This window comes from Mus caroli, unplaced genomic scaffold (assembly GCF_978045245.1).
Source record: "Mus caroli unplaced genomic scaffold, Mus_caroli_1 scaffold_7, whole genome shotgun sequence".
Classification (NCBI taxonomy): domain Eukaryota; kingdom Metazoa; phylum Chordata; class Mammalia; order Rodentia; family Muridae; genus Mus; species Mus caroli.
This window is the reverse complement of record NW_028227262.1, coordinates 57,810,794-57,823,928: the sequence shown is the minus strand read 5'-3', so window position 1 is coordinate 57,823,928 and position 13,135 is coordinate 57,810,794.

Genomic DNA, 13,135 nt, shown 5'->3' with positions numbered 1-13,135 from the left:
GACACGTGAAAGTAAATGTGGTGACACACATCCATAATCCCAATACTCAAGAGTTTAGAGGCAAGGCAGTCACCAAGAGTTCAAGGCCAGCCTGGTCTAAATTCAGCCAGGGCTACATATATAGACACTGTCTCAAGCAAACAAAACCAGTCAGCTACTCAGGCCCTGGAGAGATGTTAGAGGGTGGGACCTGCTGATGCATTCTTCACATAGTAACAGGATTGCCAGAGACTCAAGATAAACGTCCCTCCCTCCCTGTCCCTCCAAGCTATTCAAGGTGTTTCTGTCATATAATTTCAGGGACTTTGGTATGTCCTAGGATTTCCACAGAGAAGCTCCTGACTGTGTCACCCACCCCCTTACATACCAGTTCTCTGCTGCCACACCTATAAATTGGGCATGATTAGATCTACTGCCAGGGACACACTAGAAGCCATAAAATTAAAGGGGATGCAATACAGCCTCCCACTGTAAAGTCCTGCTGTGTGTGTCTTGTACAGTCATCATATATCTCTCTCTGCCTATGGGCCTGGCTACTCAGGCAGGTAAAGGGACTCCCCCCTACCCCCAGTGATTCCTTTGTATCCTGGCTCCCATCAAACCATGTGGACAGACTTGCAGCTGCCTTTCCTGGCTCTCAGGCCAGGCCACTAACTTCTGCCAGACACCTGCGTATGCTAATACCTAAGACCACAGGTTAAACCAAATGCACTACTCACAGCTCAAGGCTGAGAGGTCAAGATTCAAGTACTGGTTTGGCCAGCGTCTGATAAGAGCTCCCTCTATATATCAGGACATCAGGGCTTCATTCTCCATGCTAGACGGTGGGAGGGATGAATTATATGTCCTAACTTGGGTAAAAGATCAGAACCACCCTGATTTTAGCTCCTGATAAGGGACAAATTTCTTTCTTTTTTTTTTTTTTTTTTTTAGATTTATTTATTTATTATATGTAAGTACACTGTAGCTGTCTTCAGACACTCCAGAAGAGGACGCCAGATCTCATTACGGATGGTTGTGAGCCACCATGTGGTTGCTGGGATTTGAACTCTGGACCTTCGGAAGAGCAGTCGGGTGCTCTTACCCACTGAGCCATCTCACCAGCCCAAGGGACAAATTTCTAAGGAGGAGTAACCTCATGGCCCACTCACCTCCCCAAAGTCTCATAGTCCTGTCGGCTTGGGTTCTAGGGCCAGTATATAACACTGGGGGAACACACACACATTCCAACCACTGTCCTGAGCTATAGAAGCCTCCCCACCTCTCTGGCAGCTTCTAGCAGAGCTCTGCTTCTAGGAGCCCACCCTGCAGATAGGTGTTAGCTGCAGGTCTCACAACTAAGGCACAGCTGGGGACAACAAGGCCACAGAAGTGCCCCCCTCCATTGGGCCCTGGGAACTTGCATCTCTACCAGGAGCTTGTCAGGAGTCCACAGACGCATCAGAGTTGGGGTCTAGGGGAAGGAGGGAGAAAAATACCACTGTGACATGTCAGAATGAATAAATGTTTAATTAAATAGCCACAGAATGTAACATTAGTCAACTAGTCAATTGCATTTCAACTCAACTCTTCGGTAGCTCTACATAAATTTTATTTAATGAGGCAAGTGGGTGCCTTTTAATATGTTTGATGTGACGAGGTATGGAAATGCCAAGCGGGGCCAGGGACAGGTCTTAAAATAGCTGTGCCCTCAAAAAGCAAGAGGTTTGCAAAAATCTCTCCTTTGTGTGTCCATTCACTGGACAGGCACCCATGAGTCTACCTGCCTTCGGACAGGCCCCAGATTCTGGGAGGGACAGCTCAGCCACCCTGCCCTAGCCCTCATCTCTCCAGGTCCTGGTCTGGGCTTGATCTCTCTTCCACCTTCCCCAAGACAGAGATCCTTTCCATTTACCTGGGAAACTAAGGCCCAGGGAGGTTAGCTTAGGCCTGAGGTTTGCCACTAGCAGCTGGGGGATCTGCATTGCCCTCCTAGAAGCAGGCGGGTGGGTGGGCGGGCGAAAGAGTCCCAGGGGACCTTTCCTAACTCTCCATGAATATTCAAGCAGCTAACCTGGCTCCCCTTCGCAGTCCAGGAAGAAACCCATTACCACTCACCAGCATCTCCTGCATTTTTAATTAAGAGAACAGTTATTCTAATTTTAACGCCATTCTCCTACTACCTCAGTCCGCTCCCTGCCTTCCTTTATAGAAGGGCTGTTCCGCCTCTGGGAGCAGGATGCGGCGCTCTCCTGCCTGTTGCTCTGCATGACTCATCCTCGGTGGGGCTATTTGTATCGTGGGTGACAGGAACTGCTTATTGTGGGGTCCCCCATTGAGCCTCTTCTGAAGCTCCTGTCCCTGCTGGAGCCTGCAGGCTCTGTTCCTGGTAAGCAAGACCTTTAGAAGGACAGCTAGCTGCATCCCCAGCTGCCTGGCCCTGCCTGGCTCTGCCTGCCGCTGAGTTGATTCAGCCTCGTCCCTCCCCTCCCCCCTTCCAGCCTAGAGTTGTCAGATGAGATACGGTGTGCCCAGCTAAATGGGAATGTCAAAAACAAAACAAAACGAAACAACAACAACTGATTTCTTTTTAGGTCCAGGGGTATACCGGAGACATGGAATTTATTTGCACACTTTTTTTTTTAAGGGGCTTTGGTTTCCACCTGCAATTTCAGTGTAAATGGATTCCCTGTCTTTATTTCCTCAAGCTAGCTACCCTCCTCCAGCCACTCCACCCCTCCACGCTCAGCCCTGCGGTTGCACAGCATATTCCATAAGCATCCAGGGTCTTTGCTTAGACCTTGTGGTACAGAGTATAGCCACTCAGTCTTTCTATCATACCTCTTCTGGGCCCTCACTTCAACCACAATGTTAGTCTGGAGTAGAAGTTGACCTAGCAGTGGGTGGGTAATTACAAGGTACTCAGCACATGTGAGTGGTAGCATTTAATATTTCTAAGTACCTCTGCATGGGATGTCCCATCGTCCCACTCTGCAGCCAAGGGAACGAGGGCTTAGACACAAGTGAGCTGCTGGCCCGAGGTCTCTATCTGACCCTTCAAACCCAGCCCCACATTCGTTTGAGCAGTTGTTCTTTGACCTGTGGGGAATTGGTTCAGGCAAGCAGGGTAGGGGAGGCCTCTAAGGGTAGGAAGCCAGGGAGAAAGCAAAGATGGTGGGGAAGAGACAGGGTTCCATCCATGCAACTACACACCTTGGCACTGGGACAATATCACGGATGGTCCTGAATGTCACTTCTATCACTTTAATGATTACAGTTATGTTTCAAAATGTGACAAGTCACAAAATGTGTGAATTCATGGATACTTTTTCTTATGACAAGGCCAAGCTCAAACTAAGCCAACTGAAAAGAAAAATATTCCAAAAAGTACAGAGTATCCATGAAGCGGTGAACCCCATAAAAAGATGTGCCTTTGACATCTGTGCCAAGGGTAAGAATATGTTAACCCTTGTACTGGCTAGTTTTGTGTCAACTTGACACAGGCTGGAGTTATCAAAGAGAAAAGAGCTTCAGTTGGGGAAATGCCTCCACTAGATCCAGCTGTAAGGCATTTTCTCAATTAGTGATCAAGGGGAGAGGTCCCCTTTTGGGTGGTGCCATCTCTGGGCTGGTAGTCTTGGTTCTATAAGAAAGCAAGCTGAGCAAGCCAAGGGAAGCAAGCCAGTAAGTAACACCCCTCAATGGCCTCTGTATCAGCTCCTGTTTCCTTATCTGCTTGAGTTCCAGTCCTGACTTTCTTTGGTGATAACAGCAGTGTGGAAATGTAAGCTGAATAAACCCTTTCCTCCCCAACTTGCTTCTTGGTCATGATGTTTGTGCAGGAATAGAAACCCTGACCAAGACAACCCTCAAGTCAGCTTTCCATTGCTGTGACCAAACACCCAAGACAACTTAAAGAAGGAAGAGTTTATTTTGGCTCCTGATCTCAGCAGGATCAGTCTGTGGATGCTCAGCCCTGCGGTTGCACAGCACATGGTGAAAGGAGAGAATGGAAGAGGGGGTCTGGTTGCTCCATGGAAACTGGGAAGCAAAGAGAGAAAGAGACTAGAGTCAGGATACTTGCCATCAAAGCCAACCCCAATAGCCTCAGTTTTCCCCGTTAGGTCCTACCTCTTAAAAGTTTCTGTACATTCCCACAACACTAAGACTGGTGACCAAGTTTTTAGCCCATCCACCTCCAGGGAACCCTTAAGATCCAAAACCACAGCAACCCTTCTTTCTAAAGGATTTTCTACACATCTGACACCCTTCTATTAATTCACTCACACATTGCTCACATTTATGCATCTAATGAAGGCACTATTTCCTGGATGAAGAAACAGGCACCAAGAGGTTAGGTGACTTGCTCAGAGTCACACAGCTTGCAAGAAATGGAACCAGGATTAGAACCTGCAGACAAGAAGCAAAGGCCTGGCCCAGCCTTCTCCTTATCACTCTCTTTTACTGTTTCCAAGAGACCAGCAGAAGTCCTGGCCCACCTAATCACTTAGCCCCTCAGCTCTTCCTGCAGCCATGCCAACCTAGCTCCTGGTTTCAGCATCTCTTCTGGGGATCTCCCAAGGCAGCCCTTCCTCTCCCTAGAGGTGAGTGTCCTCTATCCTCCCTGAGCTCCAGAAGGTGGGGGAGGGGCAGAGACGGCCCAGGGCCTGCCCAGGGAGTGCTTCCCTCCCACCCAGGGATGCTCAATTGCTTTCTGCTCCCCTAGGCCTCAAAGCAGCTTTGGTCCTCTCCAGGTAAGGCCTGGCTAACAAGAGTCTTTGCTGTGCTGTAGACTGGAGCAGAGTCAGCCCCGGAGGTCATATGGCTGGCTCAGGAGGGAGGGCCCTGCAAGCATGGGCTTGAGCCAGGACCTGTACACAGGAGACCATTGGCCCTATCTGAGAGTTGTCAATGAGAAGCGTGCATGGCAGTGCAGACACCTCTGTGGGGGTAGGTGTTCATGGGCAGGGGATTGCCTGCAGCTGCACCTGTGCTCTATAGCTGGTGCCTGCTGACACCTCAGCTCCAGCTTCATCTCTCGTGTCCTCCCTCACTCTGTGGTTAGGCACAGTGAACAAACTCCCTCTAGCCAGGAACCTCTGCCCAAGCTCTTCCTACTAGCTGTACCCTACCCTCACCCCTTCCATGCTTAACACTGGCCTGTCAGTTAAATCCCAGACTCGCCATTGCTTCCCTGGAGAGCTCTCCCTGGTCAGGCCTAGTCCCTAATCACATGATCTTCTGGGAGCATATCCTACTTGAAGGATCCTGGTATTGCTGTGATTCTTGGTTTAGCTTTCTCTCCACTTAGATTGTTGGCTTTCTTAAGGCACGAACAGCTCCTTTGCTCTCTAGTGCAAACCTAGAGCCAAACATAATGCACACAGTAGGTATTAAATAAACATAATGCACACAGTAGGTATTAAATAAACATAATGCACACAGTAGGTATTAAATAAACATAATGTACACAGTAAGTGTTAAATAAACATAAAGAATGGCTGAGGGATATGGACCCACTCTTAATGACATACAAAATGTCCACGGGCTATTTGCATGAAGAATACAGTTTGCTGACATTTCTGTGTGGTGTATCATATCTCTCTCCCTCTCCCTCTCCCTCTCCCTCTCCCTCCCCCTCCCCCCCTCCCCTTTCCCCGCTCTCTCCTTCTGTGTGTGTGTCTCTGTGTGTGTGTGTGCACATATATATATATATATATATATATATATATATATATATATATGTCTTCACACAGGAAAAAACCTTGGAAGAACAAATGTAAATTAGTACAGCCATTATGGAAAACAGTGTGGAAGTTCCTCAAAAAATTAAAAATAGAAATGCCACATGACCCAGCAATCCTACTCCTGGGTATTCATCCAAGGAAGTGAAGCCAGCATGTAGAAGAGCTACCTGCATGCCAGGCGCTTGGCAGCCCTGGTCACAACAGTCAGGATATGGAGGTAACCTACACACCCACCAGTAAATGTACAGAAAAAGAAAATGTGGCCTATTTGTGCAGGAACACAACTCAGCCGGAAAAAAAAAAAAAGATGAAATTCTGACGTCTGTGACAAAGTGGAAGAAGCTACAGATCATCGTGCTAAGTGACATGAGCCAAACATAGGCACCATGTGAACCACCTCATGTGAAGCTGATGAGCAGAGATTGAGAGTAGAGGGGTCACCAGAGGATGGTAAAGGGGTCACCAGAGGACAGGGTTGTTGAATAGGAACAAGGTACAACCCAGGTATGGTCTCTCACATCTATAATCCTGCATTGTGAAAATTTTTTAAAGATTTATTTATTTTATGTCTATGAGTACACTGTAGCTGTATAGATGGTTGTGAGCCTTCATGTGGTTGTTGGGAATTGAGTTTTTTAGGACCCTTGCTCGCTCCAGTTGGCCCCGCTCACTTAGTTCCCTCTCACTCAGTCCCTGCTTGCTCCGATCCAAAGATTTATTTATTATTATACATAAGTACACTATAGCTGACTTCTGATGTACCAGAAAAGGGCATCAGATCTCATTACGGGTGGTTTTGAGCTACCATGTGGTTGCTGGGATTTGAACTCAGGACCTTTGTAAGAGCAGTCAGTGCTCTTACCCACTGAGCCATCTTGCCAGCCTCACATTGTGAAATTTAAGGCCAGCTTGAGCTACATAGTGAGATCTGGGCCAGCCACACTACAGTAAGTAACCCTGTGTCAATAAATCTAAACCAAACAAATAGGACAAGCCCCAGTGTGTCAGAAGAGTATTGTATGGTATTCTCTGCTTGGATAAACCATAGCTGACAGTAATGTACTGTAGCCAAAGTGGCCAGAAGAGGGGATCTTATGTGTTGTCATCTCATAGAAATAATGAGTGTTGGAGGTGACAGGTGTCGTAATTACCACAATCTGACCACTATTCAACATATACATGTCATGAAACATCAAACCCCATGAAATTGTATAATATGTCAGTTAAAAATGCAATCATGCCAAGTAATAGAGTAGCCTGTATCAGGCAGTGGACACTGGATTCTCGCCTTGCTTATCTGTTTTCTATTCCAGTCAATGTGATTACTATCTGAATGATGTGAGCTGATGATTGAAGCACCCAGGTAGAACGGGGAGGGTACAGGCACTGCATGAAGAAGGGAGGGGAGACAAGAAGGAGAAAAAAAGTAGCAATCTCTGCCGCCTCTCCTGACAGATGAACTGGGCCAAGAGAGAAGGGAGGGACACACAGACCATGGCCACAGTGGGAGGTGGGATGGTAAGGAGGGCGTACCCAGATTTGAACAATAGAAGGGTCAGCATATCTAGGCTGGAGTGTGGAAAATAATTCCGGGAAGGAGCCCCCCCTTCCCCAGCGACCATCATCTCTGGTGCTGTCTCCCTCATTTCTCTCTGAATCAGGCTGGGAAGGTACAACTGTTGCCTCTGTCACTCAGGCTTCGCCAGCAATCCTCCTGACTAATAGAGTCATCAGTCACTTTGGAGATTGGAGAGGAGTCAGCCACCAACTTTACCAGGCTCTGAGGTCTGGATCCCCCCGAGGCCACAGGACAGCACCCATCTGAGGGTGACATATTTGCTCCCTGAGGGTGTGGCTGCAGAGGCCACGAGGTCCCCTGTTAGACCCTGAGCACAGAAGTTCAGGGCCAAGGTGGAGGGTCTGGCAGGGCAGGCAGTGGCTGCAGACACTTCAGTGGTTAAGAGCATTGGCTGCTTTGGTAGAGAATCAGAGTTCAATTCCCAGCACCTACATGGCTGCTCACAACCGTATACTCCAGGTCCAGGGGACCAGCAGCTCTCTTCTGCCCTCACGGCAGCAGGCATGCAAGACATACTGCAGACAGCTATACACACAGAATAATAAAAATAAAAATTTTAAAAAGGACAAAAGGGCAAAGAGGATACAACGTAGACTTCCTGCAATACAGCCCTGTCCCTCTTCACATGACTGACCCTCCGTGGAGCACACTGAGGAAGTCCATTCACGAACACCTCCCCCAGAACAACCTTCCTTGTCTGTCACCAAACACTCTATGTCCCTGCTTTAACATCATCCTTGGTTCCCTATTGCGTATAGCAGTGGTTTAATAACCTTTTGTTTGTTCCCTAAGAACTTTGATGAAACTGTGTCCCCCACAGCTTCTCTCCGTGGCGTGTGTAATCTCTCTTCCTGTGTTTAGTGGTATATTTTTATTAATAGGAAATAGAAACCATTAAGCAACTGACACAACAAAACACAATAAGGATTAACTGTGATTAGATTATTTTATGACATGACTTGATAAAATAGGTTTTAATTATCAAATTAAATAACCCACTCGGCCTGAAATCATGTGGAATTTTATGGAGTGGGTCTTATCTGCAGTGCATTCTGAGAACTGCACTGGCTCCCTCTCCAGCTGCCCCTGTGGGTACATCTATCTAGCCCACCTGTCTAGCCTTGTACAAGTCAGGACTGGTGGGTTGGTTACTGACTTACTTTTGTTTGTCTGATAAGTGGCTCAGGGAACCACTCAAAGAACAAGAGTGTTCTCCTGAAGAGAGTACTGGGGCTTCAGAAACTGGGGTGGCTATCTTGAGCCCCCAAAGAGGAGGAAGAAGGAAAATGCATCTTCAATACAGGCTCTTCTATCACCACATGACAGCAGCTTACAAGGTAGACAGGATCATGTGGGCTCGTGGCTATAGTTCATGACACATGACTCACTGTGGTAGGTCAGGGATGAAGGAGACAGTGGTAACTCATGGTAGAGCAAAGCAGCTCATCTCACACTGAGGGAAGGAGGAGGGAGTGAGGAGAGAGAGAAGGTGGAGAGGGATAGAAACAGGGCCCCTACAACCCATTCAGAGTATGCCCCTAGGGACCTAACTTGCTTCCTTTGGGCCCTCCTCTTGTAGATTGTACTACCTCCCAGCAGTGAGTGCCACAGGCTGGTAACTAAGTCTTTACTATGTGGTTTCTGATGGGATATTTAAGATTCAAACCATGAGACCTACACAGAAAACTTAGGAAGGAGGGAAACTAAGGCTCAGTTGGAAATGTGCAGACTGCTCCCCACACCTTGCTGTCTGGCCCCCCAGCTCACCTGGCCTCCACTGAGAACTCAACAAAGCCCCTGTGTTGGGAAATGGCTAAGTGATCGGTCTTTGGTTTTCAGTTTCCTGGATTTTATAATTTGCTTTTATTTGCTTTCAGTGAACACTAAGATGCTCATTTCAGTAAATGAAGGTGGTCACCTGATGAGGCGGCTGCTGAAATCTTCCACAAACTTTTATTTGCTAATTACATACAACATAAAACTTAACAAAGTAATAGCCAGTCCCAAGCCACCATCAGGCTTAGGTTCCTTCCTCCTCGCTCTGTGATGCTGGCTCCATGTTAAGAACTCAGCTCAGGGCGGGGGTCATCTCTAGGGTGTGCCAGAGACCTGGACTGGGGAGGCCCCAGGATGCTATGGGGGCAACTCTAGCTGAGACTCCTAACAGTGGGGGATATGGATATGGATATGAAGTGGATAAAGACAGCTACCCACCCACAAAACCTTCTACCCAAAATGTGTCCTGCCTACAAGATATGCCAGGAAAAAGATACAGCAGAGACAGAAGGAATGGCCAACCAATGACTGGCCAAAATTGAGACCCACCCCATGGGCAAGAACCAATCCCTGACACTATTAGCGATATTGTTTGTTATGCTTGCAGATAGGAGTCTAGAGGCTGTCCTCTGAGAGACTCCACCTAGAAACCAATGAAAACAGATACAGAGATCCACAGCCAAACCTTAGACAGAGCTCAGGAAGTCTTGTGGAAGAGTTGAGAGAAGTACTAAGGGACCCAAAGAAGACAGGGACTCCACAGAAAGACCAACAGAGTCAACTAACCTGGACCCTTGGGGGCTCCCAGAGACTGAACCAAACAGTGAGCATGGGCTAGACAGGTGTCCCCTGCACATATGTAGCACATGTGCTACTTGGTCTTCATATGGGTTCCCAACAACTGGAGCAGGGGCTGACCTTGAATCTGTTGCCTGCCTGTGGATACCATTCCCCAATCTGGGCTACTTTGTCTGAGAGAGGCTATGCCTAGTCCTGCAGTGACTCCATTTGTTTACGTGTGGGGAGGCAACACAAGTGGGTGAGAGGAGATTTGGGATGACCCAAGGGGAGGCTCTCCCTTCTCAGAGAAGGGGAAGGGAGATGGAAGGAGGATCTGTGTGAGGGAGTTCTGGGAGGAGGGGGCTGATAGTGGGACGCGAAATTAATAAATGGAAAAAATAGAACTCAGCTCTTCATCAGTTCCTTGGGGGAACTGATGATGTCTTGAGGAACATGCGATGGTGTCTATGCCCCTGCCTCACACCTCATGTCTGTGGCAGCCCTAGCACCCAAATACATTAATACATTAATGCATTAATTAATTAATTAATTAATTAATTAATTAATTAAATTCTTTTGGAGACAGACTACTTTATGAAAATATCAACATGCAAAGCTCCAGCTTGCTCTGTGAACTCACTGTGTGCCACTGTTGAAGATTCTCAGTATTTGGTGTGCAATGTGAGCTTTCCTTCCCTTTTCTTGCTCAGGGTCTAGAACAGACCACAAACCAGTACCAAGCAAGAATTGACAGGGGCCACATGGAGTTCAGCTCGGCAGTTAGAGTGAGCACTGCTCTTGCAGAGGCCTTGAATTATGTTCTATACATCGCCTATCAGGGGACTCACAACCGCCTATAGCTCCAGCTCCAGAGAATCTGCTGACCTCTGACCACCACAGGCACCTGCAGTTATAGTACATCACCCCACATACAATTAAAAAAAAAAAAAAAGCAGATGCTGAAAGATGGCTCAGTCATTAAGAACACTGGTTGCTTTTCCAGAGGGACTGGGTTCAATTCTCAGCACCCACATGGCTGCTGACAACCATGCCAACTTCACTTCCAGGGGACTCAATGCCCTCTTCTGGCCTCTGTAGGCACCAGGCACATCCATGGCACACTGGCATACATGCAAGCAAAACAGCCGAATACATAAAAAATAATAACAATAAAAATGAATCTTTGAAAAAAATAATAAAAGTTGCTTGAAAAATTTGGTCCAAATTTATTAGTTAATAAGAAAAATGAGACAGAAGGCAGATGCTAAATGAGATTTAAGTCATAGTTTCCAGTCTGCTTTTATGGAAAAAAAAAAAAAGCAAAAAAGTACCAAAACAAAACCAAACCTCACCAACTTCAGAAGCCCTCGACTGTAGCAGCAAGTAAGTGTGTACAGAGTGAGGCGGGCGCCCAAAGCATGGTGGCCATCAAGTCTGTCACACGCTCCGTGTTCTCCCACTGCTTTCGTTTATGAAAAGAAATTGCCAAGAAAAGTGGTGCACACCTTTATCCAGCACTCAGGAGGCAAGCGGATCTCTGTGAGTTTGAGGCCAGCCTAGTCTACAGAATGAGTTCCCAGCTATCCAAGGCCACTCAGTGAGACCCTGCCTCAATAAAATAATCAAATCATCAAGCCAAAGGAAATCTTAATGTGGAATTTTATCAAAAAATTTTAATTATTTATGAATTTTTTGTGAAACAAACATTTTCCCCTTATTTTCTCAGGCCAGGAAGATGGTTCAGAGAGCAAAGGTACTTGCTGCCAACCCTTGGTGACCTGGGTGACTCCCTAGACCTCACATGATGTAAGGACAGAACCACTGCCTTCTAAGTTGTCCTCTGACTCCCTCAAATAGATAGATGTAATAACAAGATATTCTTCTTTCTCATTTGGTGAATAATTTCCTTCTGGCCACATGGTCTTCCTGAGCAGTCGCTTTGCTTTCTCAGGTATGATGGGGACAGAACACCTGAGACTCATCTGTCCATTCTACCACCATGGGGTTTTCTGTCCATGGCAGAACCTTGGGACAGAACTTTACCACATCTACCTATCACATAGGCCAACATGCACCTCTTCCGGGTAGGAAGACCTACAAACATTCTCTGGAGAGGCAGCCACATGGGAAGCCCAAGAGGCTGGAAAGAGAGATGCATTCTGCCACTTGCGTCTTCTTGGTGAAGCCATCTGCTAAAGGCCACTTTGCTGGTCAAGTGAGCACTGCAGTGAGACAGACCTGCATTCCTGCCCCATCTCCAGGTCCCAGGTGTCCTCATCAACTTAGATACTACTGCTCAACCCTGTCCCCATTTCAGACTCAAGATGAAGGGTTTTTAGCCAGCAGTGTGCTGCACAGTTTTTTTGGTTTGTTTTGTTTGTTTTTGTTTTTGTTTTTTTTTTTGTCAATATGATACAAGTTAGTCATGTGGGAAGAGGGAAACCTTGAGAAAATGCCTCCATCAGATTGCCTGTAGGCAAGTATGGTGGGGCCATTTTCCTGATTGATGTGGGAGGGCCCAGCCCACAGTAGGGTTTGCTACCTGGGCGTGCGGTCTTGGAATGTAAAATAAAATAAAATAAAAAAGGCTGAGCTGCGAAAGCTCTGGAAAACAAGCCAGTAAGCATTGTTCCTACATGGCCTTGAGTTCCTGCCCTGATGCCCCTCCGTGATGGACTATAACCTATAAAATAGGTTATAAAATAAATAAACAAACCTTTTCCTCGTCAAGACAGTCTTCATGGAGTTTTAACACAGCAATAGGAAGCAGACTGACCCCCAATGTGCCAAACAGGTGAGCATGCAGACAAAGAGCAACAAACACTTGGAGGGTTAATTTTTGTTCAAACAAGAATTTGAGAGAAAAATACCTCTTTGCAATTCTGTACTCTTGGTGCTAAAAGCATCTCCTAGCACCTTCAGGCAGTGAGAGCTGCTCTGCTGGCTTCGGAATCCAGTGGAGCTGTGTGGGTCCCTCCGGGCTGTCAGCATGCCCAGTCAGGTTTGCTAGTACAGAGATCTGGCTGTGTTCCCCCAACGTGCTTTGAAAGGCTGCTGGCCCCTGGAGAAAGGGAGCTTAATGGCCAGCACTTATCAGGACCCCAGTGTTCCAGGTGGAGAGAAGGAGGAAGCCCAGTGCCCCAGAACAAAGGTGGCTGGTGGACACTACAATCCTTTTGCTTCATCTGGGAGGAGCCAGTGATCAGCTTCATGGCATCTAGAGGCACCCAAGATATGACCATTCATTGCACTCACTAGCCACAGGACAGAAGTG